Raw genomic sequence first — 23992 nt, forward strand, 5'->3', positions numbered from 1 at the left:
TCATTAAGGCCCTAAGGATGTGACGCCTGATGTCCTCGACCCACTTTCGATTCGACTTTGCCGAGAATTTGATCTCGGACAGCTAACTAATAATATTCGTAAGACAATACAAAGAAATTATCGACTATGACGCTACAGATGCTTTTGTCATTTTTTTAAATTTTTTTTTGTAGCATTGCATTATTTGCTCATGGAAGCCATTCTTTAGAATTTGAATTCATTTAGGATAGACAAAAAGAAGTGAGTAGGTATTTAACTATAAAGATCCGCACAGGATATTTCCACTGAATCTGATAGAATTTCGATCACATGCGATACTATCGTAGTAAATCGGAAATCTGCGGAACTGAAACTATAAATTGCGAATATTTCCTGGAAGAAAACCCTTTCCGAGAAGGCAACTCTGTGACACCTCAAACAAATTGGAGCTTAGGATAAAAGGTAAGGTACAGTCGGATTCTCACTATCTGGCTGGAACTAATACATTCTCTTTGCCCTACAAGTATGACTATACCTAATATCAATGATAAATCAACTTGACAGTTTTGTGTTAAGCATTTGTGGAAATACGGATTAGCTTTGGAAATATCTTTCTTTTAATTGTATCATTTCTTTAGTCAACAAATGCAATACTAAATTATAAAGAGATATGTTAATTCATCTTGACAAATTCAAAATCTAAAATGTCGGTAGAAACATCCATTTGATTCGCATTTCATGTTGGGCTATGCGATATAGCTTGAACTAAAAGTATCAAAAGCTATTACGATTACAATTTCATTGTTGTCTTCATTACTGATACACTTCCAACCCAATTTATAGTTCGAAACAAATATCTGTTAATAGTAATTCTAAGAAATTGATTTTTTGATTTCATTTCGCAAGGAACATGTCGTATTTATTGTAACGTCTAACGCCATCCTTGCCTCTTAAATATTATGTGTATCACTATCGACTCTCCATTTTAAATGCCGAGCAGGACTTTTTGGCGGGAACGCGAGGAGAGAAGTTGTGTGATTTGTTTTATTTTGTCTAATTAGTGTTCCTTCAGGTTTAAATGTGTAATAACGGTAGTTTATTAACTGTTTAGTATCTGTGAAAGTACACAAATGTGGGAAAATGAAACAAAGCCGCTGAACGTAACTTCTCGGGATTTTCCAAAAAGCCCACTGAAAAAGTCTTAGTAAATGACCACCATTTTACTGAGATTAAACTTCATCCCACATCATCTCGTCTCATTTCATTTTAATTCGTTTTCATTTCATTTCATGCTATGTTTCATATTAATCAACTTTATTTCATTTTATAATATCATTTTCATGTAAAAAATTTACGTATCATTAAAATTAAAATAAGACTTGACCTAAAGGTCTTAGTTACCAGGTCAAAAATCGCTAAAAAAAATGCCGAACATAGATAATTACACCTAATAAGCCGAGTTCGTTTGCTTACATAAATAAAAAAACATGAGTTGGCAATATAAAAAATATATATTTCCATTACATCCACAGATGACAAAATTATCTGTAAATCAGTTAAATGTACTTGTACAGTCGGTGGGCGGGCTTCGGAAACCCGTGGAATTCTTGAGATTTTCACTTCGGTCGCGTATAATAAAGCAATTAACATCGTTAACCGTTTTCCCTTTTCATGAATTATTTACGACTCGACCGTTAACTTGAAGTCATGTGTGAACTTTAACCTTGCTAAAATAATTTTGTTTTTAAATTAAATGTGTGTGGGTTCGTCACTAATTTCAAATTTACTTGTAAGAGATATTACAGCAACCAGGGAATCTCGTACTTAGGAGTCTATTTTAGGGCCAGACGGTATTTGGCAAAAATATCTCTAGAATCGTACTGCGAATGAACTGCGCTACCAGACAATGGTAAAATATCAAGATCTTCTCATATAGTTCCTTAACTCGTTTCATATTTACATATGGTTGCAAGCACAGAAAGCGGCAAAGTAACGGTATAGCCGGAACTTTAAAACGATCTTGATATTAAGATTATAGAGAATGTAACTAAGCCACCAATAGTATGGGGTAAATGAAGCAACGAGAACACTTGGCGTAGTGGCCCAGTCTTTCAATTAAAAATTACAAAAATTAACGCATTCATACTTATAGTATATTAAATTTAACTTTTTTTTTTATTGCTAGATGGTTGGACGAGCTCACAGCCCACCTGATGTTAAGTGGTTACTGGAGCCCATATACATCTACGACGTAAATGCGCCACCCACCTTGTGATATAAGTTCTAAGGTCTCAAGTATAGTTATAACGGCTGCCCCTCCCTTCAAACCGAAACGCATTACTGCTTCACGGCAGAAATAGGCAGGGCGGTGGTACCTACCTGCGCGGACTCACAAGAATTCCTACCACCAGTAATTACGCAAATTATAATTTTGCGGGTTTCATTTTTATTACACGATGTTAATTCCTTCACCGTGGAAGTCAATCGTGAACATTTGTCGAGTACGTATTTCATTAGAAAAAATTGTACCCGCCTGAGATTCGAACACCGGTGCATCGCTCAACACGAATGCACTGGACGTCTTATTCTTTAGGCCACGACGACTTAAAACCTACCCCACTTTTCACATTTGATCACGTGATTGCTTCGGTTAAACCCACACTACAACCAGTAATTTAGACGGAAATTAAGGCTGTAATGGAGGAATACTTCCGATTACCCGAAAAATAAACTCTTTAGAAATCTAGAAATATATAGCACTACTCGACTTGACGTCAGAAGAACAATTTTAAAATATGTACCAGCATAAATTATTAGTTTCGCGTGAAACTAATAAATCATCTAGATATATTTCACGGATTCGTTTAGGATACAAATTATACGAATTTCCATAGAGACAACTTTTTTTTACTGAAAGTATAAATAATCACGTAAATAAACACCAATACTGAAGCTTAAAAGAAAAGTAATTTGCAGTAAAATAATGTATTCACGTGAAATGAAAAACTTATAACACCTTTTCGATTGGATACTCTGAAAACACATGCTCCGCCGCTTTGAAACGCAATTTGCATAATGTAAACCCAGCTTTCTTATAAAATTGGACGCCTTCCAAAAATCAAGTACGTGTGAGAGGTAATAACAATGGGGTATGAATATGGTAATCATGCGCCTTGTGGTGCGGCATGATAGAGGATACAAGACCGCGCGGCAGATCACCGTTACGATGGACCGACCAAATAAAGGCAGCTCTAAACGGTTCCGTTAACGAGTGCACAAGAAGGGCCGCGGTACGCGAGGAATGGCGACGTCTGGTGAAGCGTACCACCAACCGAAGTGATGACCACGACCACTCTGCCAAGAGTGCGCACGACTGAGAAAATGATGATGATGAATTTTGAAGTCGTCGTGGCCTAAAGGATAAGACGTCCGGTGCATTCGTATCGAGCGATGCACCGGTGTTCGAATCTCGCTGGCGGGTACCAATTTTTCTAATGAAATACGAACTCAACAAATGTTCACGATTGACTTCCACGGTGAAGGAATAACATCGTGCAGTAAAAATCAAACCCGCAAAATTATAATTTGCGTAATTACTGGTGGTAGGACCTCTTGTGAGTCCACACGGGTAGGTACCACCGCCCCGCCTATTTCTGCCGTGAAGCAGTAATGCGTTTCGGTTTGAAGGGTGGGGCAGCCGTTGTGACTATACTGAGACCTTAGAACTATATCTCAAGGTGTGTGGCGCATTTACGTTTTAGATGTCTATGGGCTCCAGTAACCACTTAACACCAGGTGGGCTGTGAGCTCGTCCACATATCCAAGCAATAAAAAAAAAAAAAAAATGAATATTTAAACTGCTTAATGTAAGAATTGAAAAATTGAGGATTAGATTAAAGCGCGATTTCAACAGATAACATAATGTCGCATGCAGAGACAAGTGTGAACTTATACGAACATCTACGAAACTCGTATAGTTAAAACAAATCTCTATATTAACAAACCACCAGATCTCGAGATAACGATACATTTTTTTGACCCAAAGAATTCTGTTTGGCTTAAAATGTAAAGGTTGACGCAAGTTTTTTCCCCAAAAAAAAACACTTCATAAATAACAAAATTACACTTTTTGTGTTCACGAATAAAGATGAAACGTTTTGAGTTAATTACAAAAAAAAAAAGAAAAAAAAAACACGAGATGCAATCGCATGTGTTTTTTTTGCTATAGATAGGTTTTTCACCGCTGTGGGGTCAATTCGTGAGAACTAGATATAGATTCCTATTCATCTTAGAGAAAGAGACTTAGATTAAAGTCAAGATATTACTAATCAGGATATTCCTATAGAAGATATTGGTGAGATAGACCAGAGTAATTGGCATACCTACCTCTGAGTACCTAATAACTGAACAAACTATAATGTGGTAAGATCCTTTGGACTAATCGTTGTGGATCGAGCACTTGAATAACACTGACAGTGATAACTTACAAAACAGACATCCGCCCAAGAGAACCCTAGTTTCCAAGAACATTACCTAAAGAAACAACAAACTTGAAAGTACCTCCACTGTAAATTTATTCTAAAGTTGAAGTCGTTTTAATCTAAAGTAGAATAAAGTACCAACTGTAACATGAATACACCCAAGTGTGATAGGGGTAGAAGGAAACGATAAAAGGCCTCACGTAGAAAGATGTTGTACATGTGTTTTACCCCAACATAATGTATAGGTGAGGTTGAGACAATGACGATCGTTCGCTGTTCTTTAATTTGTATTTGATGCTGTGTTAATGTAATTAGGTGTACTGGTGGCCCCTCAGTAGTCGAATTTCAACTATAATTAATTGAAATTATATGTTTGAACATTGTTATGGTTCTGTTGTCATAGACTATTTTATACTTCTATAATCACATATTTCGCCAAGACTACACTTTAGACAAATAATAATAAAGACAAACAATATTAATCTATTCTCAATTCGACCACATACTTTAAGCAATAACAAAAATTTGGCAATATACACAGAGTATCAAATATATGGTAGTGAGTGTAATGTTTTTTTTAAATGATTTAATGTATTTTTAGGAGTAATTAAAAAACAAATTAGTATTCTACACTTCTTCTCTATATAAACTATAAGTGTGGGAAACTTTATACTCCTCCGTCCGTACCTTGAATTTTCAGATTGGACTAGTTTTGCTCTGACATTATGTTTAGGCGAGTGGCTATATTTGTTTGTCGTCGTTTTCTTATCTTCTTAACTTTTGAAAGTTGCGCTTCTAATTAATAAATACACCTAAAAATAGACAAAAAAGGAGAAATAAGAAAAATAGGAAAATAGAGAATAGTAAAATACACCCATGAGAATTCGAAGTATACATTGGACAGCGCAATATTACAATGCATCTTGCAGTGATTATTGGCAGATCAACTATGAATAACTAATATTCCATATTTATTTATAAATTAATATGAACATTTTAATGTTAAAGGTGCCGGAGACACGCATATAGTAAAAAATAAGTATATATCTATACTTTGATGTGATAGGTGGACGAGCTCACGGCCCAATTGATGTTAAGTGGTTACCGGAGCCCATAGACATCAACTACGTAATTGCCACCACCCTCCTTGAGACATGAGTTCTAAGTCTCAGCTTTACAGCAACGGCTGCCTCACCCTTCAAGCTGAAACGTAATACAACTTCACAGCACAAATAGGAAAATCGCTTAGATAAAAATACAAACTCCCCTCTGGAATTGAAGACTGAGCCGGTGCTAAAGTCACAGCTAACTTATCAACGGTTTTTTTATAAATAGCTTCTATACCGATTGGTAATCGTGTAGTATTTTGCAAAAGGTTTTATGAACTACTAAAAATAGAACAGCTTACTGAACTTTCTTATATTTATTTGAGGTTAATATTACTTAAAGCGTTCCGTGTATCAAGTCCTCCCCACGTCGATTTGTGAACCATTAAAGGGCCATCAATATCTGAAGACTGTCATCAATAACGCTTCTCTCTTAATCCTTTTGTGTTGAAACTGGCCGATTTTCTGGGAGCATTTTTGCTTGTTTTTTATCTTTTATCGTCGAATATAATGTTTTTACGATAGATTTTGTCGTTAGTGGAACTGTTAAATTGCATGTAGGAATAATCTGGGTATAAACGGAAGTTTTCTGTCCGCATTTACTTTACTTCGAAATGGCAATTTAAATGGAATAACAGCTATCCTGCTATTTTATTCAGAGTAATTTATTTTAGGATTTAGTTTCGAGATTTTTAATTATTTATACTACTAGACGATGACCGGTATTTCTTTTTTTTATAAATTTTGTTTTTCGGGTGTCTTAACAACGCCATCTGCTGAAATACCTTTAGTGTTATTGTGTCTTTAAAAATAGTATTATTATTCGCCAATACATGTCTGGAAGAGGATTATTGAAAACACGATTAAAACAACATTTTCTGAAAATAGATCGTAGCTAGATCGATTTATCGCCCCCGAAATCCCTTGTATACTAAATTTCATGAAAATCGTTGGAGCCGTTTCCGAGATTCAGATCATATATATATATATATATTAATATACAAGAATTGGACGTTTAAAGGTATAAGATACCATTTTTGATATTGCGATTATTATACGAGTATGGCTTATGTTCGATTTAAGGGCTTCAATTTTTAAATAAAGCTGAGCTATCGTACAGGTTACAAGCTCACTGCTGACTTCAGGCATTATAATTGATTACTCTGTTTGGGTACACATCATATCATCTTAAACAGGCATCATAGAATTCAAAATATTTAACAGATGCCAGAATTTCAAGATAATTGTCAATGTACAGAAGTTCTGAAACACAACAAGACCATCGTTTGTTCTACTAAGCAATTTAACCCGCTCAGTGTAAGATTTTCACTTTGTTGTCACCCCTTAAATACTTTTGTATGCATTACATACCTCTCGATCATAATAATGTGAAAGCGTTCCACCCAAATTAAGACACGCGGTCGATTTTTATTTTTATTTTTTTTATTGCTTAGGTGGGTGGACGAGCTCACGGCTCACCTGGTGTTAAGTGGTTATCGTAGCCCAAAGACATCTACAACGTAAATGCCGCTACCTACCTTGAGATATAAGTTCTAAAGTCTCCGTATAGTTACAACGGCTGCCCGACCCTTCCAAACTGAAACGCATTGCTGCTCCATGGCCGAAATATGCAAGGTGGTGGTACCTACCCGTGCGGACTCACAAGAGGTCCTACCACCAGTAATAAATAAATATTTACGCTAGAGCACATACACTCCACCGCGAGTGATTACATACAAATTTATAATTTTTCACGCTCAATTTTGTTAATGCATATTCAAAAAAAAAAGACATTACTTGAGCTCCAATACCGTGACTTACTAACACGTAGAAGCTTTAGCTTTTTAATAAGCAATAGGTTAGTTTTAATAAGGTTCAATGTTTTATTTAGAAAAGTGAAGTGACGCATGAAATTAATTTCATGAAACCAAGATACAAAGAAACCAGTCATGAATCACAAATACCCTTTAAATTTCGAAGTTACCCAACAAAATTATTACCGCAAGGTATTAGGAAACCAACGTTTGAAAAGTGTAGGAACGCATTTGAAATGTTAGTATTCAAATTGAAACTAATTTTCTTTAACTATTATAAAGCTTCGAAGTGGTTTCTTTGAATAATTATTGAATAACTTCAAAAACTTGTGATTTAATGTATTGTTGTACACAAGCTTTAACAGGCCTTATTAATATAGTAAAACTTTTTTGGACAGCATTATTTATTTTGTATTTAAAGTGAACCACGATCTTGGGCTGGGAAGGTAAAGTAGTTATCTGGGAGTAGTAGATTCACTAGCGAAGCAGCTGTTCTTTGATTATGAGGTCTCCTTCCTCCTTCGGGCCCTTGAGAAGGCGTGGGCAAACCCCACTCGCTTCTAGCTAAGCCTCTGCTCACTCTTCGTCCCGGTGAAGCTGGACAGGGTTGTGGACCATTTACAATCTCTCCATTTAAAAAAAAAAGATGTGTGGTCTCGTGGTACACGGGATAGGAACGAAGTCCCTTATTATTAAAATATTAATTTTAAGTTCTATTCGAGGTATAAAGAAAATAAAACTAGAGGTTTCGTAACAACCCACGGTCATTCGGTAACGCGCGAACTTATTGTGGTACACTTCATCCACGGTTGTTTGCATAAAAGTTAGAGTATTGCGCAAACGAACGCTCTGAGATCGTAGTCAATGAATGATAAAAAATATATTATTTTTTGTACGTTATTACAAAGTTAAGTCATACACTGTGTGCATTACTAATTTGTACGTTAATACAAAGTTAAGTCGTACACTGTGTGCATAACTAATAAAAATCTTACGTTACGGACGTTTTTTCCCGGTTAGGGTGCCCCTCCGCATCGTCCCATCAGGAACTTCGTTCCAAAACAAAACTTATTAAGATTGTCTCTTACAGAATGTACTAAATTTTGTTGTGATCTCGTAACTTAAATTGTTATGATATTTTATGGGTTTTTAGATTTATATAACTATAGACCGATTTGTTTAAATTCCTTTAACTAGAGGTCCCGCAGTAGTCGAAATTCGACTATAATTAATTGGAATTGGAAGTTTGTACACTATTATGATTGTATTTTATACTTCTATATTCACAAATTTCGCCAAGACTACACTAAATATTAACAAAGGCAATCAATATTAAATCTATTCTCAATTTGACAACAGACGCCAAGAACAATAGTTTGACAATAAATAGTATGCATGCGTGTGTGCGTCAAATACATGGTATGTAGTGTGTGTAATGTTTTCTTTCTTGATTTAATGTATCTTATATGCATTATTTTAATAAAATATTAGCATTGTGCACTTCTTCTCTATATTCTCTATAAGTGTGGAAAATTTCATACTCCTCCGTCCGCGCAATTTTCGTAAAAAGGGATACAAAGTTTTTGCTTCACGTATTAATATATAGATATTTAAAGCTATATATAACAAAAAATTAGGAGAAAGTGGTAAAATTGTCTAATAGCACCTGTACTAGCAACGGACGAAATTTTGATTATGACAACTCTAAAAGGGTTTAACTGTTAAAGGGCTACTTTTTTCAACGTGAAATCATTTCAACAATCTACATATTTTAGAAAACTTAACATTAAATGTTTTCTAAAATTCCGTGCAATCCAATCCAACGTTTCAATCCGAATTAATTGAATGATAAATGCATTTAATCGGATAAAACATTCATAAATTTTGTGAATTATGTAATTTAATAAAGCTAGGTGGGTCTTAAAATTTTCCGGTTAATTGTTCAATTATAATATGATTGATTGATAATTGTTAACTGATTATTTTTCTCAATCACAGACCTTCTTGTCGTTACTCACTAAAATATACAATTTATTCGGAGGAATTATATCAAGCCCTGATCTTTTACAAGGTTGCACGGTTTCTGTTTTACGTTTAAAATAATATGTATATTTAAAAAGTTGAAATTCATGTGTGTGGCATCGATATACAAAAGAAATATCTGAAAGGTCTAGAAGCGTCACCCCATCTCTACTCGTGGGTATCATAAGAGACGACTAAGAGATCCACCAGAGACAGCAACTTACTAAGAATATTATAACGGCGTACTGCGATCGTTGGCGATATTATAGGTATTAGGTCGTGTTACAACACCTAAATTTGAGTCAAGTTAGCATGTAATCTAGCATGGATAAGTGCAGACATCCTGTCGTTTTGCCCCAAAACATTCATACGTAAGACAACCATTATAATACAATTCGAAAACGTAACACGTAAAAAGTATATAAAATTTACACCGTATTATTTCAGTAAGTCAATGAGACATCCAATCAACTATAGAGCATTACTAGCTGTTCCATTATAAACTTTTTAAATAATCTTATCGCTTTTCTAAAGCTCAAATTTGACGTTAGTCACTCAACCTAAAATTTGCGTTATCATCCTTACAGTATCAAATAGTGAATACATTTACTTCGCTTCTAATGTATGATTCACCTCGAAGGATATTACAATGTAACCTTTATAAATGTAGGTCGTAATTGAATAAACACGTACTGTTTCATTATTATTATAAATATATTATACGTTTAATACACTTACGACAATTGCAAGGATATAATAGTTACCTACAAACATCATTGTTTCATTATTGTGTACAGAGAATTCCTGTTTGTGTAGTAATTAAATGAATTTGGGCTTATTGTTAATCTTTATTGTCGTTTTTGCGAGTTTTCTTGCAGCGATAGCGCCTATGATTCCCCAGTCGTCGAAGGGTTACTAAAGCCCGCAGATATAAAGATAATTCTGAAACACGCTATGGGGCTCTTGATAGCGTTGTAATATGACTATCACACCGCCCAGATAAGAACGCAAGGATGATACGCAAAAAAAAATTGTATGGTGGTATACCAATCCCTGAATTTGCACAAGAACCGGTAAGTGAGAAAATCTATTGACTTCTCGATTTAATCGACTGAATTATGACATTTCACAATGTTATATCCTTTTTGTCAGTCGCACACCACGACCTACAGCAGGAGAAACGGATTTCAGGAATAAATTATTTTAATAAAGGGATTACTTTTAATCTATATATATAAAAATGAATTGCTGTTCGTTAGTCTCGCTTTAACTCGAAAACGGCTGGAAAACGATTTGGCTAATTTTGGTTTTTAATTATTTGTGGAAGTCCAGAGAAGGTTTAAAAGGTAGATAAATATGAAAACGCTCAAAATTAAATAAAAATAAACAATTTTGTTTTTCCTTTGATGTGTCCCCCGTCGGACGGATTCCTTTTGTTTGTTTTAGGATTATTTTATACAAAAGTTTAGGTCTTTTATTTATCGATTGAGGCACTACGAAGTCTGCCGGGTCAGCTAGTTTGAAATAATTATTTATCCTTGCAGTTATCGTGTTATTCGATTTAGGGCTATGACTACTTTTGTAATATACACTCTTTTCTGTTCAGTTTGCTTATTGCGAGTTTTTAACGTTCTCGATAGCGTAAAAGTTAACTCAAATTTGTATGGAGTTGCAACTTTTGCCTACGTTTGTTGCTAGGGGCGCTGTTCCAACTGCATACAAATTTTAGTTAACTTTTACGATATCGAGAACGTTACAAAACTCGCACTAAGCCCAAAGATGATGCCTAGTTAAAATTTATTTACAAATTTTTACAAAATTTCAGTTGAAACACGAACGAAAAATATTATAATTTCACAATGTACAAAATATTACCCGATATTTCGTAAAGTGAAACATTTGCAGAGATAAAAGTCTTTACAACATAATATTCGATCGAATTTCAGATTTACAACGGAATGAAGTCGGGCTTGTTTAATGGAGGCGCTTATAGCTGTAATTAAGAAGCTTGTTAATTTAATTCACAATATATTAGAAGCTGTTATAAGAGGTTTGATCGAGGCCGTCATTAAAGGGGCTGTTTGCATCGCTGCTGTTACCTTTGTTTCCATGGGATACTTTGTTTTGAGGTGTGACATTGTTATCTTTCTGTGGCGTTTGATTGTTTTAAATTGCAGGGTTGAGCGTAACGTTGCTTCTGTTTATCAAACTTTAACGATACGTTGGATGGTTATATTTAAACAAAGCCGCGTACTTTCGATACTGACAATAGCCCTAGTCAATATGTAAATGAACGAACGGTTTGCTCGGCTCTCTTCTTCAACCCATGTCAGCCCAATGCTGAATGTAGGTCTGTTCGAATGCATCCCATTCTCTTCGGTCACTTGCCTTTCGCATCCGGTTCTTACCAACCGAGTTGGTGGATCACCTCGTTGGCAAAACGATGACCTACCTGGTCAAAGCGATTGGCTCCAGCTTGCTCGGCTACCAGACTGTAAACATAATGTGGCAGTGTGGTAGACAACATTTTGTACACGCTTGTACGAAGGCGAATACCACGAAAGCCTTCAGTATTGGCCACCGACCTTGAGCGACGATGTTCACTTACCATCAGATGTGCCATATGATCGGCTTTCTTTAAACACAATATATCATTAATTATGTAGCGTGCAACATTCGGTCACACTCGGGCGTCATCGGATGCGATTGGAGTTCCCGAATGCGCAGGTGTCCGGTGACGTCATGCTACAAGATTCGCGCGCGTCGACTTAAGTTGATTGTAAAACGTAATATTTTAGTTTTAATTTGTATCTTGTAGTTCCTAGCGTTGTTTACTCTTTTTAGTTTATACTATAACATTGTACACATTATAGATATTGTGGAAATGGTGTGTTTGACTTTTTTTTAAGTTCGGTGTAAAATATCCCGCGAATACGAACAACAAATAACAAACCACACTCATAAACAGAATTTATTCGAATGTTAAGCAGTACAAAGGAAGATTTAATTAATTGCCTTATTTTTATCTACATTTCATGGAGTTCCTTGTATCTTAAACCGTATGTAATTATACACGTTCGTTCCCCAACGAACACTTTTTAAATTAGAAGCTAAAGTTCTGCTTATTAGTTCAACTAGCGACCCGCCCTCGCTTCGCTTCGGAAACATTAAAACACACATGAAACCAAAAAAATAAATAAAAAAAAGTAGCCTATGTTCATCAGGGACAATGTCGGCTTCTAATGGAAAAATAATTTTTCAAATCGGTCCAGTAGTTTCGGAGCCTATTCGAAACAAACAAACAAACAAACAAATCTTTCCTCTTTATAATATTATAGCGACCCGCCCTCGCTTCGCTTCGGAAACATTAAAACACACATGAAACCAAAAAAAATAAATAAAAAAAAATAAAAAAAAAGTAGCCTATGTTCATCAGGGACAATGTCGGCTTCTAATGGAAAAAGAATTTTTCAAATCGGTCCAGTAGTTTCGGAGCCTATTCGAAACAAACAAACAAACAAATCTTTCCTCTTTATAATATTAGTATAGATAATCAATGCACTCAATAAACCGATATTCTGAGTCGCAATTAAGTAAGAATTCTACCCACCTAAACCCCAAACGGGATTCTGTAAATATCGCCTGCACGTGCACAAGTTAGACCTCAATTGATCCAGAGTCCCAATAGAAGTCCGTTTAAATAGAAGGTAGATTAACAAAAGCCAACACCATAATTATTGTAATATTGATCGATCGCATTGTATTGTTTCAGATGTAAAATTTACGGAGGCGAACTGTGTTTGAGTGAAACTCTGTGGAATTTGGTCTTCGTAGCGGGAACTACAGTGGCTTTGTGCGCCCTGTATATTGTTTACACGAAGTTGTTTTGATACATTATTGCTATCGAATATCGAATATTAATTAATGATTAAACACATTATGATTAAATTTTGTTGTTCTTTGACTTCGTTTGAGGCTTAGAAATTACCTATATAAGTTGATTTGTTGTGGTTGGCTTTGATCTGATAACATTATTTTTATATTTATAATGAAGAAAAAATGACATACTTGACGGAATTATTGATATTTTTTGGAACGAAGTTCCTTATGGCACGTTGCGGAGGGGTACCGACTAACCGGGAGAAACGTCCGTAACGTAAGATTTTTATTAGTAATGCACACAGTGTACGGCTTAACTTTGTAATATAGTACAAATTAGTAATGCACACAGTGTACGACTTAACTTTGTAATAACGTACAAGAAATAGCATATTTATATTATATATTTTTTATAAATCATTGTGTATAAAATAAAGTTGATAACTTTGTAAGTAGTTTTGTTTTATTTTTATCAATGAAAAATGTATACCCGAATAATTATTTTCTTTATACCTTGAATAGAACTTAAATTTAATATTTTTATAATAAGGAACTTAGTTCCTATCCGGTGTCCCACGACACCACACATCTTTTTTTTCTTCATTTTCGTTGCCTTTGTAGGCAGATCATACTGCCCACCTGATGGCAAGTGTTCACAGTCGCTCACGAACATTGTCAATGTCTATGATTTATGTCTAATATCCAAGGAGGATATGGACATGTTACTGTATTTTTACCTCTTAGTTTTCGAATACATCCCTAAAGTAAGTAAGCCGAAAGCCATTGTTTTTATTTACAATATTTTGTTGTGGCATACATAAATACAATCTTACATTATTAACTACATCGTGTCACTTCCATATCTATCTGAACGCCGAAGGGACCTCAATACGGAACATTTTTCCATATTATTTTATTCATTTATTCATAGACTTACAAATTATAATCCACTTTCCGGAATACCGGAGTCTTGAATAAACAGATTCACCTCGTTTTGTTTGAGATGATTTTAAGCCTTAGATTTAATGTTGCGGAAAATTCTGCAGCTTATGTCTGTGTGTATAAAAGTAATTTTGCAATTCTAATGTTTTAAATTATTTTTCAAATTCACAGCTAAAATCAATATTAAATCTATTTATACGAATACCTTATCTTTTACGTGGTGTAAACCTAACTATTTAGTTAATATGTATCTGATAGTTTGAAAGCTTTTGCTTAAAAAGGGGATTCAGTTAAATAATGATATACTACCGATTTTCCTTCAAATACACAATAATAAATTATCGAAATAAAAAAAAAAACACATTTTCATAAAAATTAAGCGCCTTAATCAATGTTCGAGCATCAATGTAATTCTGAAGCTTTATTGTATTCACAAAAACAAAAATATGGTTTAATATCGCAACATAGAATATTCAAATCAACATAACATAATCCAATCAAATTTTATTGTATTACGATTCCGATTCAGACATTACGAGAGAGAAATTTTATTAAAAACGATAACGGTTTGCGTATGGAGAAAATTACAAATGTTATCCACGATGTTTGCGCGGTTGGAAAATTAATGGGCGGGAATTTTGTTAAGCAATTTATGGAAAAATTCTGACAGAAACAATTTGATTTCATCGTAATGATACGTGTATAGTTCGTCTATATCTATACTAAATATCTATATCTAAAATTAATAATATATTTTTGTTTCCTCAACGAGGCTTGTTGCTAATTGTTTTTCATAATTTCAATTAGGTGCCCTAAATAAACAAGTAGCAACCAATTCAGTAATGGATATTACATTTTTTTTATTCATATTCAATTTCATTGTTCTTCTATATTAATTTTATGTAATAACAACTTTTCTGTACGTAAATATTTGTAAATACTTTCATTAGATGCACAATAGTGTTAATTCATAATCAAGCGCTCAATGGACAATTCGACATTGAGATAATTTGTAACTTATTTATACTAATATATAAATCTACAGTGGTTTGTACGGATGTTCCGTTATAACGACTGAACCATGCATCCGATTGACTTGAAACTTGATCTTCATATAGAAAATACATGTACTTAATGGATAGGTTAATATTTATATGAGTCTTGGACTCCCTACACTAGTTGCGGGGGCGTTAATAATGAGAATCTTTGTGGGGATGAGAAATACTAATGTTAATTAATTTTAAATGCCCAGCGAAGCGGACGTACAGCTAGTTATTAATAACATTAAGAGCCCGCGTGAATGGGTGTTCAAATTTTCTGTGTATTTATTTCTGCAGTGAAAAGCTCATTAGGTTCGAAGAATAGTCTAACCGTTTTACTATCGCAAACGTGACTTCCACCTTATACAAAGTTGATGGCGCCGTAAACATTACGTGATGTACGTAAAAGTAACCGTAATAGGATTTTGTTCTGTTGACGAGAGTCGTTGACACAATTAAAACTTTTTTTACGGTTTTATGTCCCATTTATTAGTTTCATTTTACCATTTCGAACACTTACAGTTTGCGTGAATGCAAAACATATTCATACTTAAAAAATAAGAAAAATGAAACACGTACTTTCTTTATTGGATGCTTATAGTTATTAGAGAGAGAGAGAGAGAGAGAATACACTTTAATGCACACCAACACAATTTACATTAAAAAAAACAGTCAAAAAGCACGTATGTACAATAGGCGGTCTTATCGCTAAAAGCGATCTCTTCCAGACAACCGTTTAATTTACAGAAATTCTATAAAATATAAAAATATAGCAGGTATGTTGCGGTGTACCATAGACAATACATTATTATAGAAAATATATACGTATAATTATTATTTTATTATTAAATATAATAATTATTATTGTGTTCTAATCTTAAAACACGAGTTGCTAGTGTTTAAGAAATTATTCTTAACTAGCGACCCGCCCTCGCTTCGCTTCGGAAACATTAAAACACACATGAAACCAAAAAAATAAAAAAAATAAAAATGAAAAAAAGGTAGTCTATGTTCATCAGGGACAATGTCGGCTTCTAATGGAAAAAGATTTTTTCAAATCTGTCCAGTAGTTTCGGAGCCTATTCGAAACAAACAAACAAACAAATCTTTCCTCTTTATAATATTATAGTATATAGTATAAGATATAGATATAGAAGTATAGATATAGATATAGATAGCGACCCGCCCTCGCTTCGCTTCCGAAACTGTAATTTATTATTAATTTCTGCACTATTTAATAGATGTTAATAAACATATAAACCTTCCTCTTCAATCACTCTATCTAATAAAAAAACCGCATCGAAATCCGTTGCGTAATTTTAAAGATTTAAGCATACATAGGGACAGATATAGGGACAGAGAAAGCGACTTTGTTTTATACTATGTAGTGATATTCTGTCGTTTCAAAACCAAGAAATAATGTTATTATAATATTTTTACAAATCTTTACCTTTAAATTTATTTAGAATAAAGTGATCCTGATTTCGGAATTCTCCGTCTGCCATCAGATACTCTATACACGTTTCGAAATCTAATTAAGCTTAGAGGATCGATTACCTGCTGATGTCGTAGCAACGGAATATACTTTTAAGAATCGAACAGAAATATGTTAAGACTCGCAGAGTCGTTTTCACAATTCGATTCGATTGATTAGAAATTTGATAACCATTTCTTTGTTTCTTTAGGGCTCATTTACAACAGACATTTCTCAAATTTCGTTTGGTGTAGAATCTATATTAGCGTCGATCGAACATGATATAGGGTAATTCAAAACCAATCGAATCGCAGTCTTTTTTATTCGAATTAGCCAGTCGCCTTTTTGAAATAGTCATGAAGACTAATGGATGAATTTAGGGAATATTGCAGCAGTAGCTACAGTGTATCTGGTCTCGTACTTTATCGCAAATAAAGACGTCATATTTAAGTACTCATATGTAAGTACTTAACACCAGGTGGGCTGTGAGCTCGTCCACCTATCTAACCAATAAAAAAAAAGTATGCTATTAAGGACCTAAATGAAAACGGTTGTTTGGAAGATATGGGTTTTTGCGATAAAACCGTCTATTGTACAAATTATACCTGTTCCTTTGCCTTTTCATGAGTTCTGTCTCATGCGAGGTTTGGATGCTGGTTGTTGAGCGACAGGAGGTTTTAGTCGGTTCAACTCCGACATACCCTGCCCTCCATCCCCAGTGGAGGGCGGAAGTCCGGTGATTTCCTCCTGACAAAAAAAAAAAAATGCCTGTTGACTGATTTTCAATGTTAGTTGTGTGCAATAAAGAATGATTTATCTAGCGTACATTGCTTATGGTATATCGGTTGCATTTTAATAGGTCGCTCATCTGCTGCTGTGACGTAGTATTTACAAAAAAAAATACATGTGTGCAATTCCTAAACGTCTTAAGGATATGTAAAATTTTGTCATTAGTAAATAATTGTAAGGTAGCGCCCTCTGTGAATTGATATTTTAATTTCACGTATAATCCTAAATTAAAATTCACTACAAGAGCTTACATACACACGTTAGTATTAAAAAATCTCACAGATGGTGCTGTATTAAATAGTATGTATATTTCTGTCTCATTCTTTTGTATTTGTGTCTCTTACCTGTCGTTTTTTCCGTTGCATCCGGTTTGAAATCACAACGATTCTAAAGAAGTTTTCACTTCAAAAATTCAAAATACTTAAAATCAATTAAAGTTATTATTATAACTAAAAATCATATACAAATTAAAATAAATGATTAGGCCTAAACGGATTCATAAGGAAAAAAACTCAATTTTAGAACACATTTATTTAACTAAACTGCACACAATATTAGTAATACTGTTAGGTATGTACCTACTTCAGTCATTTATTAAAATTACGAAACAAGATATCGATTTTTAACGAGACCCATCCAATGAATTTGTCATGGACCTCAGATGCTATACATAAGCTACTGGCTGTGGGCTTATAAAACTAATATACAGTGATGTACATAAAATATATCATACGTGACAATATAATTCCGAAATACGTAATTCATAAAAAATAGGTGACCTTATTTGACCAACACGCGGAGAGCTGACAGACGAAGTAATTCCGACGACATTACATCAAATTCCCACGCTCCAATAAATATATTTATTTACAAACCAAAATGAACTCTAACGTCAAAGGCAGAAGGTGGCAAAGAGTGCGTAATCTTTGAAAAATTTTCGAACCATAAGTAAATTACTGGGTCGTAAGCAATAATCCCAACCTTTGACGTAGTGGGAATGGAGAAATGAAAATAAATGTTGAAAAACTTGGTATTAAATTTGAGAAACTACGCGTAGATTTTTTTATTTGATTAGCTTCCATCACGACTATGTTCAATGAGCAATAAGAATTTGCACCTAGATTATTTTCACAGAAATGCTAATTTTTAATATCAGTTTCGTGTCTCAGTCCAGATTTTTGTCAGAGAAACCTTTACATACAACAAAGAAGCCCAGAGGATTTTATATGATAATGGTGTAGCTGTTTTTTTTTTAGTTAGGAGCCGAACCTCCTACGAAGATCACCTACGAAGGTCACCCAGGCGGCGCACGGGATATGTGTGACTCGGAGGCCAAAGATGTTAAAGGCCTACAAAAGGAATAAATATTCTTAATGACAAATTACTCTCATAGATACTCATCTTTCGATACTGCTTTCTTTTAATTCACAGTATAGTACCGACGAGCGCGTATCTCAATAAACCTGGAATATTGAAGAAGAAGAAGAACTTGTAGATATTTTCTAGACTAACCTCAAAAAGTGTTGTTTTATCTATAAATATATATTTCTTATGTGCGTTTGTTTGTCACTGAACTCCTCCTAAATGGCTGGACCGAATTTTATGAAATTTTATGTATACCTTCTGGTGAATTCGAGAATGGTTTAGATTTACAAATCAGCTCGGCAAATGGCGCTGCGGTCGGTATCTAGGTTATTTATCTTTCCTAGAAATAATTTATATGGCAAAACAACGTTTGCTGGGCCAACTAGTCTTAATAGATAATCGTGATAAGATCAGGTAATCGTGATAGTAAAAAAACACAATAAAAAACATATTTGCCGTCATAGAGCGTGTTGGGCGCTAGCACAGATTGGTACTACTACTCTGCGTACTAATCATGAGGCTTGAAGAAAATATGTTTTCGGATCGATGGTTTCCTGCTACTCCAATGGCTTTTCCAACTTCACCAGGATAGGTGGACAAGCCCAGACTCAGCCAGGTGGTATGGACGTTACTAACATACATACTGCACTAGCGACTCTGACATCGGATCGACATCAGGGCTTGTATAGTGACATTACCATATAGCTTCTTGACAATGGAATCTCCGATTTTATATTTTACTAGCGGTTTTATTAGTACCGTGGGTGACGCCGCGGGGCGAAGTTTGTCTAAAAAAAGTAGCTTAAGTTACTCTTTAGATCATCAGCTATCTATCAGTGAAAATCTCGTCAAAATCGGTCCAGCCGTTCCAGAGATTAGCCGGAACAAACATACAGAAAGTCAAAAATTTAAAAAAATGTTATTTTGGTGTATGTACCGTATATAATATATTCATAATATGCACGTAGTAAAAAGCGGTTATTTCAACGTTACAAACAGACACTTCAATTTTAATTATATTATTATGTAGTATAGATGGCCAGAACCCCCAAAAAGTGCTTTTAGGTATCACCAAAAGGATTGTGAACTCTCGTCTACTTATGAAAGAAGAAACTCAGTCTAGCTTTTTATATACAGCTTGTGGATAAAATATTTAAAATTGAGATTATAACGATATTCACTTTTCTATGAGTCGCTACAAAGTTGACAGAAAAATTAAAATACGGAACGATCAAAAGAAAATAGTAAGCAAAGCCTATTACTAATAGCAATAAAGTAGATACTATTAATAATTTATATACATGTGTATCTCATTTACATCTTTCAATATATTTTCTTTCGAAAATAATTTGGTGTTACAATAATTTGGTTCGATCGTTCTAAATTAACAAATCAAATAATGATATTCATTTGAAACAACAAATTCAGTTATTGCTTTTTTCACACAAGGTCGTCGTCATATATAATAATGATAACATAACATTATGTCCACACTTGAAAACGCCCCCTATTTCTCAAGGTGGGTGGCGTATTTATGTTGTAAATGTCTATGGGCTCCAGTAACAACTTAATATCAGGTGGGCTGTGAGCTCATCCACCCACCTAAGCAATAAAAAAAACGACGCAATTTAAATTAGTTAGGTAATCTACAAAATAGAATCTTCTGATTTGTGTTTGATTGTCGACGGTTTTTTCCTACATCATTGAGCAATGCTAATGATTTTTATAAAAGTCAAATTCGCATAGATGGCATAATTTCTTCTTCTATATCGTTCCCTCACTACTGAGGATCGCGACCACATGCGACGTACTTCCAATGTGCCCGATCATGGGTGGCATGGACTGCACGGTACAGACTACCACTGAGTGCTTCTCTTGCTAGATCTGACCATCTGGCTGGTGTTCTGCCCACAGCCCGCTCGCCCTCTATGCGACCCGTAATTATGAGCTTCTCTAATTCATGTCTGGGAGACCTTAATGGTATAATGCAGAGAAGATAACATATAATTCAGATATAATTCACGAACCTCATAAAGAAAATCTTCCTTTTCCATTTCTTACTGAAACATTCGACCCGACTACAATATCGACCATAGATACACGTTATGATAGACTAATATTTTTTTATTAGTTCCACTCGAAACAAACTAAAACTCCTTACAGAATTGTGTACACAAAGTGTTGAAGTAGAGATATCTCTATTGTTATGTAACGGGCGCTCAGATTTACTGTTGTCTGGGGGATATAGAAATTTAGTATTTTAGGCTGTAGTTGCTTGCACGATATTTTGTAACACAAATTCCTCTTATGTTTCGCGTTTTATGCCTGTATGTCTGCCTGTTTGTGCTTATGAAGCAGTACCTAATGCGTTTCGGTTTGAAGGCTGGGGCAGCCGTTGTGACTATACTGAGAACTTAGAACTCGTATCTCAAGGTGGGTGGCGGCATGTACGTTGTAGATGTCTATGGGCCCCGGTAACCACTTAACATCAAGTGGCTCGTCCACCCATCGAAGCAATAAAAAAAAGGAAGCATAAACATAGGTTACGATGGTCTGGTGTTTAGGCCCGTTCCTTCGAATTAGGACAATCAGTTTTTACGTTAATTGTAACGCGTTATTTGGTGTTAACTAGCTAAGAGGCTGCTTGGACTATTTTTGTACCATACAAGCGTATTTCCCTGTTTTCTCCCTTGACGATGGAATCAGAGAATATAGTTTATTCCACACAATATACTTGTATCGCTGTCTTGTCCCCTTGTTTTTAGTTTTTCATTAATAAATTCGTTACTTTTGAAAAGTTGCAGCTTTCTAAACGGTTTCACAAAACCCTATATTTTCTCTTAAAGGTTATATTTCTTGATAGAAGTAAAGAAACAGCAAGAAACAATGTTAAGAGGTAGCTTTCGCGGATCTCACAGACAATGTGATATTAACAGATATTTTTGAGAGTTACGTAATTAGAAAGGATATCGTGACATTGGTCCGAGTAGAGGAATTAAGTCCAAGATAAAACTTATTGATTTTTTGACTCCAAGATTTTATAGGCTATATTTAATTACTGGTGACGCGTTTTGAAAGCCCGCACGGGTAGGTACCACCACCCTGCCTATTTCTGCCGCGAAGTAGTAATGCATTTCGGTTTGAAGAACAGCCGTCGTCTGATACAACAGAGACCTTAGAACTGTCGTCTCAAGGCAACCCGCGTTGCAAAATTTACGTTGTAAATCTCTATGGGCTCCGGTAACTACTTAACACCAAATCGACCGTGAGCTCGTCCAACCATCTAAGTAATAAATAAAAATATAGTAGGTAGTATACGAACTTCCGTTATGTCATCTGTACATTACAAAACCTTAAAACAGTTCAACTTCCGAAGAAGGAAATAAGAATGCCACCATTTTTATTTAGTAAAGTTTTTGTAACAACGAAATGTAGCCTTTCCCCAAAAAAAAATGATTTTTTAAACATTATTTACAAAGCCTGCCAAATTAATTTCTCCTCTAGCCCGTCCCGTTTTAATGTTGGCATAGTCAAGTGTAACTTCCCCATTTTTCAGCCTTCCAGAAATGTCTCATCCAGTTTAATTAAGTAAGCATGATTTATGGTTTTAAGTTAAATTTTCGAGACAAATATTAAATTTTGTTTGCTTATTACGAAACTCGGTGGATTTGTGGTGAAGCCTGAATGATGAATGATTTGAAAATATAAAATCAACATTTCTAATCATATTACCTAGTCAGGTCATAAGTATTGTCACACAGTAAAAACTTTTCTTTTAGAATGCTGGCCACAAAAAACTCTATTGAACCCGAATTTCGAATTGTTCATGAAAATAAAAATAGTATACATTTAGAAATTTACTCATTTTTAAATATGGAGTGGACGCTTAAAGAAGACCGTGTTGCAGTTATTGCGTTGCATCGTTGCGGTTACGCGCCAATTCAAATTTTTAACATACTGAAAAATTCAAATTTCAAATTTTTAACATACTGAAAAATTTGAATATAACCAAAAGATTCGTTTATCGTACCATCAAACGATACAATGAAGACTCTAGTGTAGATGACAGGTCAAGAAGTGGTTGCCCTCGGTCTGTTAGGATTCCAGCAGTGATAAAAGCTGTGAAAGCGCGAATTCAAAGAAATCCCAAACGTAAGCAGAAACTGTTGGACCTTCAGATGGGGTTAAGCAGAACCACGGTGAAAAGGGTGTTAAATGAAGACTTAGGGCTTCGGGCATATCGAAGAAAAACAGGAAATCGTTTGAATGCTCGTCTAATGGACCTGAGACTGAAGAGATGCCGCGCTTTGTTGAAGCGGTACGCGGGAAAAAAATATCGAGAAATTCTTTTTTCGGATGAAAATATTTTTACCGTAGAAGAGAGCTACAACAAAAAAAATGATAAGGTGTATGCACACAGTAGTGAAGAAGCGAGCAACCGTATTCCGCGTGTCCAATGAGGTCATTTTCCATCCTCGCTCATGGTATGGTTGGGAGTTTCTTATTGGGGCTTAACAGAGGTACATTTTTGTGAGAAAGGTGTAAAAACGAATGCAGTTGTGTATCAAAATACAGTCCTGGCGAACCTTGTGGTACCTGTTTCTCATACCATGTTCAATAACAGGCACTGGGTATTCCAACAAGATTCGGCGCCAGTTCATAGAGCGAAGAGCACACAAGACTGGCTGGCGGCGCGTGAAATCGACTTCATCCGGCACGAAGACTGGCCCTCCTCCAGTCCAGATTTGAATCCGTTAGATTACAAGATATGGCAACACTTGGAGAAAAAAGCGTGCTCAAAGCCTCATCCCAATTTAGAGTCATCCTTGATTAAGGCAGCCGCCGATATTGACATGGACCTCGTTCGTGCTGCGATAGACGACTGGCCGCGCAGATTGAAGGCCTATATTCAAAATCACGGAGGTTATTTTGAATAAACTTTAGTGTCATAAGAATCTATGTTTTATTAAGTTCATTTTGGTATATGAATGGTTACATAATGAATAAACTTGTTTCAATTATTTTACATTAAACATGTGACAGAATTTATGACCTGACTATGTATTTTCTGCATCAAAAATCACAATTAAATAAAATAAAT

This window comes from Bombyx mandarina, chromosome 18 (assembly GCF_030267445.1).
Source record: "Bombyx mandarina strain Sakado chromosome 18, ASM3026744v2".
Classification (NCBI taxonomy): domain Eukaryota; kingdom Metazoa; phylum Arthropoda; class Insecta; order Lepidoptera; family Bombycidae; genus Bombyx; species Bombyx mandarina.